Source organism: Dermacentor andersoni, chromosome 1 (assembly GCF_023375885.2).
Source record: "Dermacentor andersoni chromosome 1, qqDerAnde1_hic_scaffold, whole genome shotgun sequence".
In the NCBI taxonomy this organism is placed as follows: domain Eukaryota; kingdom Metazoa; phylum Arthropoda; class Arachnida; order Ixodida; family Ixodidae; genus Dermacentor; species Dermacentor andersoni.
This window is the reverse complement of record NC_092814.1, coordinates 34,240,749-34,252,106: the sequence shown is the minus strand read 5'-3', so window position 1 is coordinate 34,252,106 and position 11,358 is coordinate 34,240,749. Positions and strand designations below refer to the sequence as shown.

At 48.7% G+C, this 11,358-nt stretch overlaps 1 pseudogene; it reads left to right on the top strand.

The window, feature by feature from the left end:
* The first annotated feature begins 769 nt into the window (after positions 1 to 769).
* LOC140215205 (uncharacterized) lies at positions 770 to 3,049 on the top strand (annotated as a pseudogene).
* The last annotated feature ends 8,309 nt before the right edge of the window (positions 3,050 to 11,358 follow it).

The following is an 11,358-nucleotide window of genomic DNA, read 5'->3' as shown; positions in this document are numbered from 1 at the left end:
CCCATGCCTGTTTGTAAAGTGCGTGTTTCATGCTGGTATGATAATGACAGAAGACCTCATTTTCATTTCACTACTATGCCACTCTAAAACGTAGGTTTTGCTAAAGGCATTACGCGCTTGGTCCGTATAAATGTGTCTAGCGTTATTTTCCTTTTCTTTATTTTTGACGGGTTTTCAATTCTTTGCCTTCAATGCGGCGTCAGACGATGTTTCATTGTATCTGATGGCTGGAGTTACGCCTCACAACGTAGAGCATTTAATTCATCACTTTTCCAGATGCGTTGCATCTTTGCACACTTCTCAGTATCTAACGACACTGGAAAGTTGCTTCGACCTGTCTTAGAGCTTATATTCTGGGCTAATCTAACCGGCTGTTTTTAAAGAAAATGTCTTTCTTAGCGAGATACCCTAACTTTTCCGTATCGGGTATCTGGCTTTCTAGCCTTTTCAGTGGACTGATCCCGAAAGCAGCACGGCCTAAAAATGTGGGCTGATCCCGAAGATAGTGCAATAAAAGAATTTAAGTAGCCCGACGCTCTTGCTCTTTCACGAGAGGGTTGATGCGACTGAGTGCTGGGCACCAGTGATTCCGCCCAATTCTCACCCCCAACTCGCTCAGGAAGGCATTGTCTTTGAACGACTTCAACTGGAGTTTTAATCAAATTCCAACATTTTTCAAAGCGATCCTTATCCCCAAGCCTGGCAAGCCGCCCAACATAGAGAACCTCAGGTCGACCTCGCTCACTTCTTGCGTGGGAAAGGTCCTCGAGCACGTTCTCATGAACAGGTGGCAGCGTTACCTGGAAGAATCGGAGCTTTACCCAAATTCCATCATCGGGTTTCGGAAGAAGCTCGGGACGCAAGACGCCATGATCTTACTGAAGAACGAGATCATCGACGATACGACGGGCACCAAGGACAACAGAGCCATACTCGGGCTGGACTTGCAGAGCGCCTTCGATAAAGTGAGGCACTCGGCTATCCTGGCCCAAGTATCCAGACTAAACATGGGCAGAAGGACATACCAGTACATCAAAGACTTCCTGACGGAACGGACCACCGAAATCTGCGCGGGAGACCTGCAGCTCGAAGAGAAGAAGCTGGGAAGCGTCGGAACTCCGCAGGGCTCGGTGATCTCCCCGCTTCTCTTCAACCTCGTGATGATCGGGGTGGCCAACCGGCTAGAAAGAGTAGCGGGAGTCCGACACACCATCTACGCCGACGACGTTACGCTATGGGTACCGGGAGGAAGCGACGGACACATCGAGACAACGCTGCAAGAAGCGGTCAACGCCATCGAGGAGCAGCTTGGCGGGTCTGGACTCGTTTGCTCTCCGGCCAAGTCAGAACTGCTGGTGATTCCACCGACAGGAGCGGGCAGGAAAAGAAAGAATATGGAAGTCGAGTACGAGCGGCCCAAGATCACGGTCAAGACAGCGGGAGGACAAGTAATACCGGAGGTCGAGAAGATTCGAGTGCTCGGGCTGCTCACCCAGCGAAACCGAGTCAACGGTGAAACGGTCAACAAGCTCGCGGCCAAAGCGGCCGCGGCAATGAGACTCATCAAGAGGGTGTCCAACAGAAGAGCGGGGATGAAGGAGGAGAGCCTGACTAGGCTCGTTCAATCCTTCGCAGTTAGCCACATAACGTACGTGGCCGCTTTCCACAACTGGAGGCCTAGCGAACGTAACAAGATAGACGCCACCATACGCAAGGCGTATAAGGCGGCCCTCGGCCTCCTCGGGAGCACGAGCACCGAAAAATTCATGGCGCTGGGAGTCCACAACACGCTGGACGAAATAGCCGAAGCACAGAGAACGGCGCAACTCGAGCGTCTCTCTGAAACGAGAACCGGAAGAAAGATACTGCGGGACCTTGGCCTCGAGCCGAAGGAAGGCGAGTAGCAGAAAGACGTACCTATACCGGATAGCATCAACAGGAAGCTCAGGATCTGCCCGATCCCGAGGAACGTGAACCCCGAGCACAACAAGGAGCGGAGGTTGGCGAGGGCCAGGGCTCTCGTGGACCTCCACGCCAGAGAAGAAGGCGCCATCTACGTGGACGCGGCGGTGTACCGAGGGAGCAGCGACGCATACGTGGTGGTGGCTGTCGGGGCATCAACGGGTGCAACGAAGACCGCGGCGAGCGTCCGGACTCGAGAGGCGCACCGGGCGGAGGAGGTGGCCATCGCCTTGGCCGTCTCCGACCCCGGATGCACTACAGTGTTGTGTGACTCTAGAACGGCAGTGAAGAACTACGCCAAGGGTAGGGTATGTAGTGAGGCTGCGCGCATACTGCGCAAGGCCGAAGACATCGGACGCACAAGCGCTGTGGTGATCAAGTGGTTTCCGGCCCACATGGGCAGTGACGTGTCGGAACGCGGGAACGTGAACCACAACGAGACGGCCAACTCGGCCGCGCGAGGACTAACCAACCGCGCAGCTGCAAGCACGGCCGACTCGGAGTGTTGGTCGCGGTGCAGTGCCAAGGACAAGATGACCACCTTCAACGAAATAGTGAAGTGGTACAGACTTAACAGACAGACTATGCCGCCACCTCACCCGGGGCTTACCCGGAAGGAGGCAGTGTTATACAGGCAATTACAGACGGGGTCCCTGCTCACCCCGGTGCTAGCTAAACACGTGTGTCCGAGCGTGTACGCGAGTGACGTGTGTAGACTGTGCGCTAAGGAGAGAGCCACCGCGGCTCACATCCTTTGGGACTGTAGTATAAATCCACGAGAAGCCAGCGAGAAAACGACGATCCCGCCGCAGCTAGAGGCTGCAACGAGGAGATATGACCAAGATACACAACTCAAGGCCGTCCAGCAGGTCTCGGCAGCTCTAGAGAGGCAGCGACCTCGCGAAACCGAGGAGAAGGGGGGCAGCACCCCGAGGAAGGGGGCGGCGGCCCTCTCGGATCCGCGGAAGTAGCGAGGAACCAAGACCTCGAGGAGCACAATGCACGAGATTGACGTAGTGGCCGCGTCGCGGTAAAAGCTTGTCCTCCCTGCGTGGAGGGAGCCTCACCGACTCTGCAGGCATTTTCTCTAAAGTTGTTCTCTCTCTCTCTCTCACGCTTTCTTTGCGTCTTTTTTGGACTTTTGCGCTACTACTGTTGTTGTCTTGCACGCCGCGTCGCGGGTGGTTCAGAGCGTGTATATGCATGGCAGGAGCATGGCAGAGACGAAGGTCGACGCGAGAAACTCGTTTGTATCTTTCCATCGCGTGGCATGGGCACAATGCCCTCTGGAGCTCCATGGGTGTCGCCACATTAGCCTATTGACAGCTGTAACCCGTGATCCCCCTCAAAAGCGTTGCAGAAACTGCAGCACTTACCGTCCTAACGTGCAAGTCCACAGGAGACGTAGATAGAACTGCAGGAAAAAGGGGGGGGGGGGGGGGGGAGAAGGCAGAGAATGGGTAAAAGCGACGCATTCGCGAACCGAGCTAATAACAGCCTTGCCGCTCTCGCAGTTCCCATAGAGCGGGTGAGGTGGGAGAGGGAAAAGATGACGTGAGAAGGCAAGGAAACAGCGGTTGCGGGCAAACTGAAGGTACGGTATGATACGCTACTATTTCTGTAGAACAAACACCATGCAGGTTTGTCAAGCGAGCAACTGACGCAGGGCGTGCAGACGCAAAGCCGCATAAAAACAACGTAGGGTCTATACGGAGGGTCTGTAGACCCTACAGGGGTTTTAATGCGGCTTTGCGTCACTACGGAAGCGGTCGCACGTAAAATCAACACTTCTGTGCCCGCCGCGATAGCTTGATGGGTATGGCATTGTTTGAGGTCACGGGTTGTTCCATCCCGACCGTGGCAGCCAAATTTCGACGGGAGTGAAATACAAAAATGCTAGCGCTCTTAGATTTCGGTGCACGTTAAAGAACACTATAACAGGGTGTCAAAATTAATGCGGAGTCCGCCGCTGTTGCGTGCCTCATCATCTGATCTTAGCTTTAGCACGCAGAGCCCAATAATTCCCCCCGCCCCCAATTAAAGCTTAACACTTCTCACACCATAAGATGTGCCATGTGAGGCAATGATATATAATGCTCAACCCACTCAGAGATTATGAACAACGGTGCACAACAACGCCTCAAGCAAACACGTCTCTCGGTGTATTCTGTGTGCTACGCAGACAAACAGCAGTGGTACACGCTAGGTAATGTTTAACATCAACGCACCACTCTCGTATTGGACTAAACGATTTAGAAATTACGCATTCGCCGTCAACATCACCGCTAATTATTGCAAATCAAAAGAAACAGCGGGGAAAGCTTCGGTTGCATTGATTTCCACCCTGCGTGGGATCCGCATATTTTTTTTCTTCCCCTCTTCACCTACGTCACTTCATGATGCGAGAACATTGCATCCAAAATAAACAAAAAATACGAACTGCAAACTCATGATTCTGAGTTCTCGCATATTGTGTAAACATTAGGGTTACAGCTCCGTACAGGCCAAATTCTTATGTTGCTGACATATATGCGCGCATTCGTCGTTTTGTTAGAGCGTTATAATACATTGCTCCCTCTAGGCTTGTCCCCAGGTTCAAACTCACACGATGTATACGAAATTTAATAAAGGTGAAATTCGTGCCCGGTGTTATGGGGACGAGATTTTGTGATCTTCAACAGCATCTGCTTGGAGCTCGAACCAGGTTAACCATTGGAGAGGGCACGGCAGGGAAGAGGAGGTGATGTAAAAACAAATAACAGAGGTTTAATACATTGCGACGGGTGAGCGGTGCGCTCCAAGACAAAAAGCACAAAAACGTTCAGCTTGCGCGCCACTGCGGCAGAAAGGATGTTCCACATCGGCCGCCAAGGTATGTGAGTGGTGGCGCTGGCTAACACTCCCAGGGTTAGTTCTAGTAGTAAAGCGTAAATACCCATGAAAATGGATTGGAAAACGCGCCGCGGTAGCTCAATTCGTAGAGCATCACACACGTAATGCGAAGACGTGGGATGGTTCCCCACCTGCGAGAAGTTTTTTCATCCACTTTCATTTTCATTTATTTATCATTTCTCTAATTCAATGATTAAGCACAAGTAATTTCCCCTATGTTGTCCTTGGTTGTTGGCTTCTTAGTATATATATATATATATACATATATATATATATACATATATATATATATATATATATATATATATATATATATATATATATATATATATATACATATATATATATATATATATATATATATATATATATATATACAGGGTGGCCCAGCTAACTTGGACCAGGATTTTAAATATACCCAAGAGCTCTAGAGAAATCGTACCGACTGCGTAGTAGCCGTAGTCGAATGTACTTACGGACAGTATTTTAGTCATCACGAAGTATTACTTAATTAATTACTTTTAATTAATGAAGTTTTTAATTATTGCTTGAATCACAAACATATCAATTACAAAGTTGTAGGGCACCTCAAATAACCTCCGAATCAAGCATTTGTTTAGTGCTCAGCTTTGACTCGTTGGTTCTTCCGAGCAAAAACAAAAGCGGGCGAAACATCCAAAATAGATACGCGCTCGGGCGCCGCTACTCAAGCGCTCCCAAGCGAATAGCCACGGATACACGACACTACCAGCGGCGGCAGCTCGATACAGGGCTTCACGCTATGTGATGGTCGCGGCATCAAGAGAACACGCCTCTGGCGCATTGATAAGCGTAGCGGAGCCTTGTACGATGCGGCGATAAGAGAATGCAGCCGTATATCTTTCAATGGTTGCTCGTAGGCGCTTGAGTAGCGGCGGGCGAGTGCGCATCTATTTCGTATTTCGCGTATTTCGCGGAGGAGGAGGAAATAACTTTATTGAGTCCCGAGGAACCCCTCCCCACCCACTCTTGGTTTAGTGGTCGGCAGGGGTCGCGGGCCGCGCGCACCCACGTTGGGACGGGAAGCCCGTGAGCCTCCGCCCTTTCGTGAGCCCTCTGGACGGCCCGGAGCTGGGTCTGGTGGTCGTCGCTTCGCAGGGCGCCCACCCAGTCTTCTTCTTTACTGAACACGGTGCCGCTTAACGCGGAGCATTGCCAGAGCATGTGCGCTAGCGAGCCGTATATTGCGGGCTTTTGTTTTTTCTTGGAAAAAACAATCAGGACCACTTCAGCACGAAATAAATGCTTGATTCGGAGGTTATTTAAGCTACCTTGCAAGTTTGTAATTGATATTGACACGTGTACTTATCTTTATCGGGCGACCACGTTTCAAACAATAATTAAGAAGTGCACTAATTAAAAGTAATTAGGTACGTAATACTTCGTGATGAAAAAATACTGGCCCTAATTACATACGACTACGGCTACTACGCAGTCGGTACGATTTCTCTAGAGCTCTTGGGTATTTTTAAAATCTTGGTCCAATTTAGCTGAGACACCCTGTGTGTGTGTGTGTGCATATATATATATATATATATATATATATATATATATATATATATATGTGTGTGTGTGTGTGTGTGTCAAGTGTCTAGAGCGGCTAGTCGCGCGGCAATTTTGCGTGCCTTCTTTCACGCTCGGAAAAACACTTTTATCTAGCACGTACTGAGCAACAGAAAGCTCTATCGGGAGTTTTTCATGCTGCTCTAGCATTTAATCATTGACACTTTTCATCCAATTATAATATTCGAGAAGTTGCTTTATTAATTAAGACAAATTGTGCAATTAGGCTAAGTGAAAAAAATAATCTGAGTATCTCCAAGCGGCGGCGAACAGCATTACCTTGGTTCTGTCTAGCTACGTGCATTTGCATATTTTAAAATCTTGGTGCATGATAGCTGGGACACCCTGTATAATCGCTTGCAAACATACTAATGCGCCATAGAACATTGGTTACAAAATATTCGCCTGTCCCTTAACGTCAAAAAAGTGCTCAATTGTAGTTTTTTCTTTCAAGTGATCCAATAAATACAAAGCTCAACTACCTCCTGCAGAATATACCTCAGTTAGACTTGGTAAAATATCTGGGCTTGATATATGATAACCAGCTCAGTTGGCGCACGCACATGGAATATACATATAAATAAATAAAGAGGTCGCAGTTTCGCCCGAAAGGCGAAGCACCGATTGCGAAAGCAAATTAGTAGATAGCTATACGAAGTAAGGATAGTAGTTATATCGGCTGCACAAACGCGTAAACATTCGCTTACTAACTAAATTAACAAGCACGGTGTCACGCGCGCACAGTTAAACATGAACATATCTCGCTCAATGACCGCGGAACCTCGGTGTCAAAACGCAGGAGTGAAGAATCGTGGCAGCAGCAGCGAGCGAATTGACCTTCGTGCATATCTGGCCTTAACGCGAACTAAACCTCGAAAGCACAGCGCATGCGTAGCTACTGGCATTACGCACATTCTGCCAACATAGCAGATCGCTTTGAAGATGAGGCCCGCGCGGGCGCGCACTTTGGCCACGTCGCAGATCGCTTTCAAGATGCGGCGACCGCACGGCCGCGCCGTAAGCAGTACCCGCCGGAGATGCATCTGTCTTACAGTATATCAAATTGTATGTTACAAAATAATTTAATGGAGCAAAATATAAACGTCATGATAGCGACAGATGCATCACAAACGGAAGAAAAATTTGAAATTGGCATTTGCTCTTCCGCTTTTGTCTGGTCCTTCTCCTTAAGACTTCTTGACTACATGTCGGTGTCTATCATTGACAAATTAAACTGGTTACCGACAACTCCTATTTCCTTGGAGTAGAAACTTCTGCAGTACCAGAAATGTTGAAGTCCTATTTAGCAAATTCCGATTTCGAATAGCTACAAAAACTATATTCTGCAGCGATCTGGTCTGGCGCCCTCCTCCTTGTGCTCGTATTGTGGTGAAGTAGAGACAACGTAACTCTTATTCTTGTTTACTCCCATTTCTCATCATAAAGAAGCATGTTTTAGAAAACACTATTGGATTAAATCTTGTCATTCCCAATATTCTTTTTTCGGAAGCCTCCTAAGAAATTATCATAGGGATGTTGGTGTACAGTTGTGAGGTTTATAATTCATTTAGGGCGATTTCCTTGGCAAATTCTTAAATGTTTATCTTATTTCATTTTTTTATCCATATAAAATTTATAATTTTTTTATATTCCTAACTCACCTGATTCTTGGCCGATACCCCGTAGCGAGTATGAGCCATTCGTATGAGAAAATCAGCCAACCAACCAACTTTAAGTATTATTGTTATTTTATGCTCTTTTTCTATCTGTTTATTTAAGACTGACTGCCTTTGTCGGGAACCCAGGGGTCGCAGCAGAGATCCAGGACAAGAGGACCAGTGTAGCAGGCTTCTAGAACCGGACAGGGCGCGCCATGCTCGTGCATCGAGCACGCGCAGCCTATCTTTATTTTCCTCGTCTTTCGCGGCCGCAGGCGCCGGCTGAGAGCGCCGACCTTAGCACCCCCGCATTGCGGCGCCGGTGGGCACTACACGTTATTACACACTATTTTAGTTTGTTTTTTGTCGTTATCGGTTGTTTTCGTAGCTTTGTTTTATATTTGTTTACTAGTTTATTATATTGTATCCCAGATCACGACACATCGCCTGTGGTGGGTTTGAAACATTCTCATTGTCATCTCATTGTCATCATCAAGAACGCCTAGAGGTAGATAGAATAAACTTTATTGTCCAACGGATAAGGTGATCTACCCACCCCCCCGACACGCAGATCAGGGGGCGAGTGCCGCCGCCTCAGATGCAGGCTGGGAGGTCTTGGGTCCCAGCAGCCTCTTCAGCCGGAGCCGGAGCTCGAGCCGGAGCTGGAGCTCAGAGTCCGAGCTGCGCAGCAGGGTCTCCCAGGTGTCTCTACTACCTATTTTGTGCATTCCCCCGGGAGAGTACGGACATTCCCATATTATGTGGTCGAGGGTCCCTCTCGCCCCACAAAGATTACATCTATCGCTCCTGGCCTCGGGGAACATGTGGTTCGCCATAACCGGGTGCGGATACGTATAAGTTTGTAGTCGTCTCCAAGCGACTGCTTGTCTGTTGTTTAATTTTGGAACATAGCAAAGACAGGAGGCATAAACGAGCCCAAGCATTAAAAATTAGATTCGGTGAAATTTCGGAACATTAGGTGGCCTATGTAGACGCGGCGGGAGGTAGCGGCAGTTTTACGGTGGCAACGGCCGTCAGCGGCCGTTGCCACCGTACCGCTGTCACTCTGTTCCCGTGACCGCTGTCACTCTGCGCGGGCGCAATATAGAAGTTGCCGAGGAAATTGCGATCGCATTAGCTTGGGCTGGAACGGACGCGAAATTTGTGATCAGTGACAGCAAAACTGCCATACAAAATTTTAGCAAGGGAAGGATCTCGACCTTAGCGGCCAGAATCCTAGGCCAGAGAAAGTTAGATAGAAAAATTCAAATAATTTGGACTCCGGCGCACGAAGCCGTCCCCGGGAACGAGGTGGCCCACGAGCTGGCTTGAGATATCTACCGCCGAGCCGCTACGGGGCCCCTCGATGACCGAGGTAGCGGAGAGCGCATGCTAAAATATGGGGAGATCACGCAGCATTATAGATTGGCTCGTAGACTGGTATCCCCGCCAGACCTAAAATTAAAAGAACGCCTAACCAGCGCAGCCACAATGAGGTTCGACGACATTCGTGTGGAGCTGACCTTGAACGTGTTCAGCTATCTTCCAAAACGCTGTCCTGAGACAATAGCCAACGTTCTCCAGAAGGTGTGCGCCAGCTACACTATGCTTGAACCTCTCGACTTCAACTCGGAATTCATTCGTCATATAAGCTCATGAGAGTGTCTCAAATCGCTGAAGCATCTCGCATGCCTCTTGATAGCGCGGATCTCCACGAGCGAATTGCTGCACGTGTCTAAGGCCTGTCCGACACTACAGTCACTCAAGCTCAGCAGCGTTCAGAACGACAACAATGTGACAGTGGCTCAGGCTCCCGAGGCTTTCCACAAACTCCGGATCCTCTCAATGGACGGCGACTGCGGCACCCGATGGTTAGACTCCACGTTCAGGATGACCCGAGAGCTGGAACACTTCGACGTACAACAGCTCCAGATGGAAGAGCAGCAGGTCGACCACCTTGTACAGAGATGCGGACACGTCACCATCAGTGCCAGAACGCTCACCCAGAATGCTCTAAACATGCTGCACGACTGCCGGAAACTGGAAAGTATCGCAGTTTACGGTGTCGACAGCGACGACATGCTGCTCAAGATGCTCTAGACGCTCCCGAAGTGTGTACCGGGTCGAATTTAATTCTCCCAGAGAGGCAACGGATGTTGAGAGCCAGTTGACCACGTTAGCAGATATTCGGGACAAGTCTGGCAGAGGCTTCACGCATTTCACATCTCAGTACGCATTTCACATCCCGCGCGGCAAACGAAGATATACGTGCTGTGAGGAATCTTAAGGAGTTCTTAGGTCTAAACACGTGTTTCTCTGAGAATCATTGCAAGTCCAAGATTTAGCGAGTCAATGTTGGTGGGCGGACGGAGGGAAAAGTTTCTGAGTGACCCGGGGATTGAGAAGGCTGCGCACAGTCCAAACTTCGCTTCCCGTCATAAGCAGGACGTTGAAGTACCCTGCAGTGAACGTGTACGAAAAATGAAAACTCCTGGACATCCAAAAGAAGACTATGTACATTAGTGACTGAGCAATAAATAAATGTAAAATCATTTGCTCTTGAAGCGGCTGTACATTCTTAAAGCAAGTGACGTGACCTCACGGTTTCTGGAAAATGTTCTTTTGGTGTATGGTAACACTAAAACAACTAAGTATTTGCAAATCTTGGCTGCAATATCAAATGCGATATTTACTCTGGCAGGTTATTACAAATTTCCAGAAGTGAAACTTCAAAATTTGTTGCTATAGTCGACTTACTTCATTAATGCAATTTGCCATATTGCTGCACACACTCAATAAACCTCAGGCCTTGTACCTATAATCCACGATTCGCGCGTAATGCCAGCTGCCTTGCGGCTGCTTCAGCTTCGTACAAGTGCGTAAGTGCTGCCGACGCCAGCCTCTTGGACTGTCATGAAAATGAGACGACACTGGGCAGGAACAGACACACTCCCGTTTTGCGTGATACTCGAACTTGATAAGCAAAGCCTTGCACAATCCACAGTAGTGTTAGAACGCGTATTTCATAGGCCTTCGTCACTAGGTACTTTGAACGTGCACAGCATGCGTGGTTGTGCTGCCTTCGCAAGAATGTGGAAACTATTGCCTCGGAATAGACAATGACAACGACAAGAAGAAGAAGTATTTTAATGATTGGAAAATGTAGAGAGGTCGGCCGGATAATGGAGCATCTGGCCTGCTACTCTACGTAAGGGAAGGTGAAGAGGGGAAGAAAAAGGGTCAC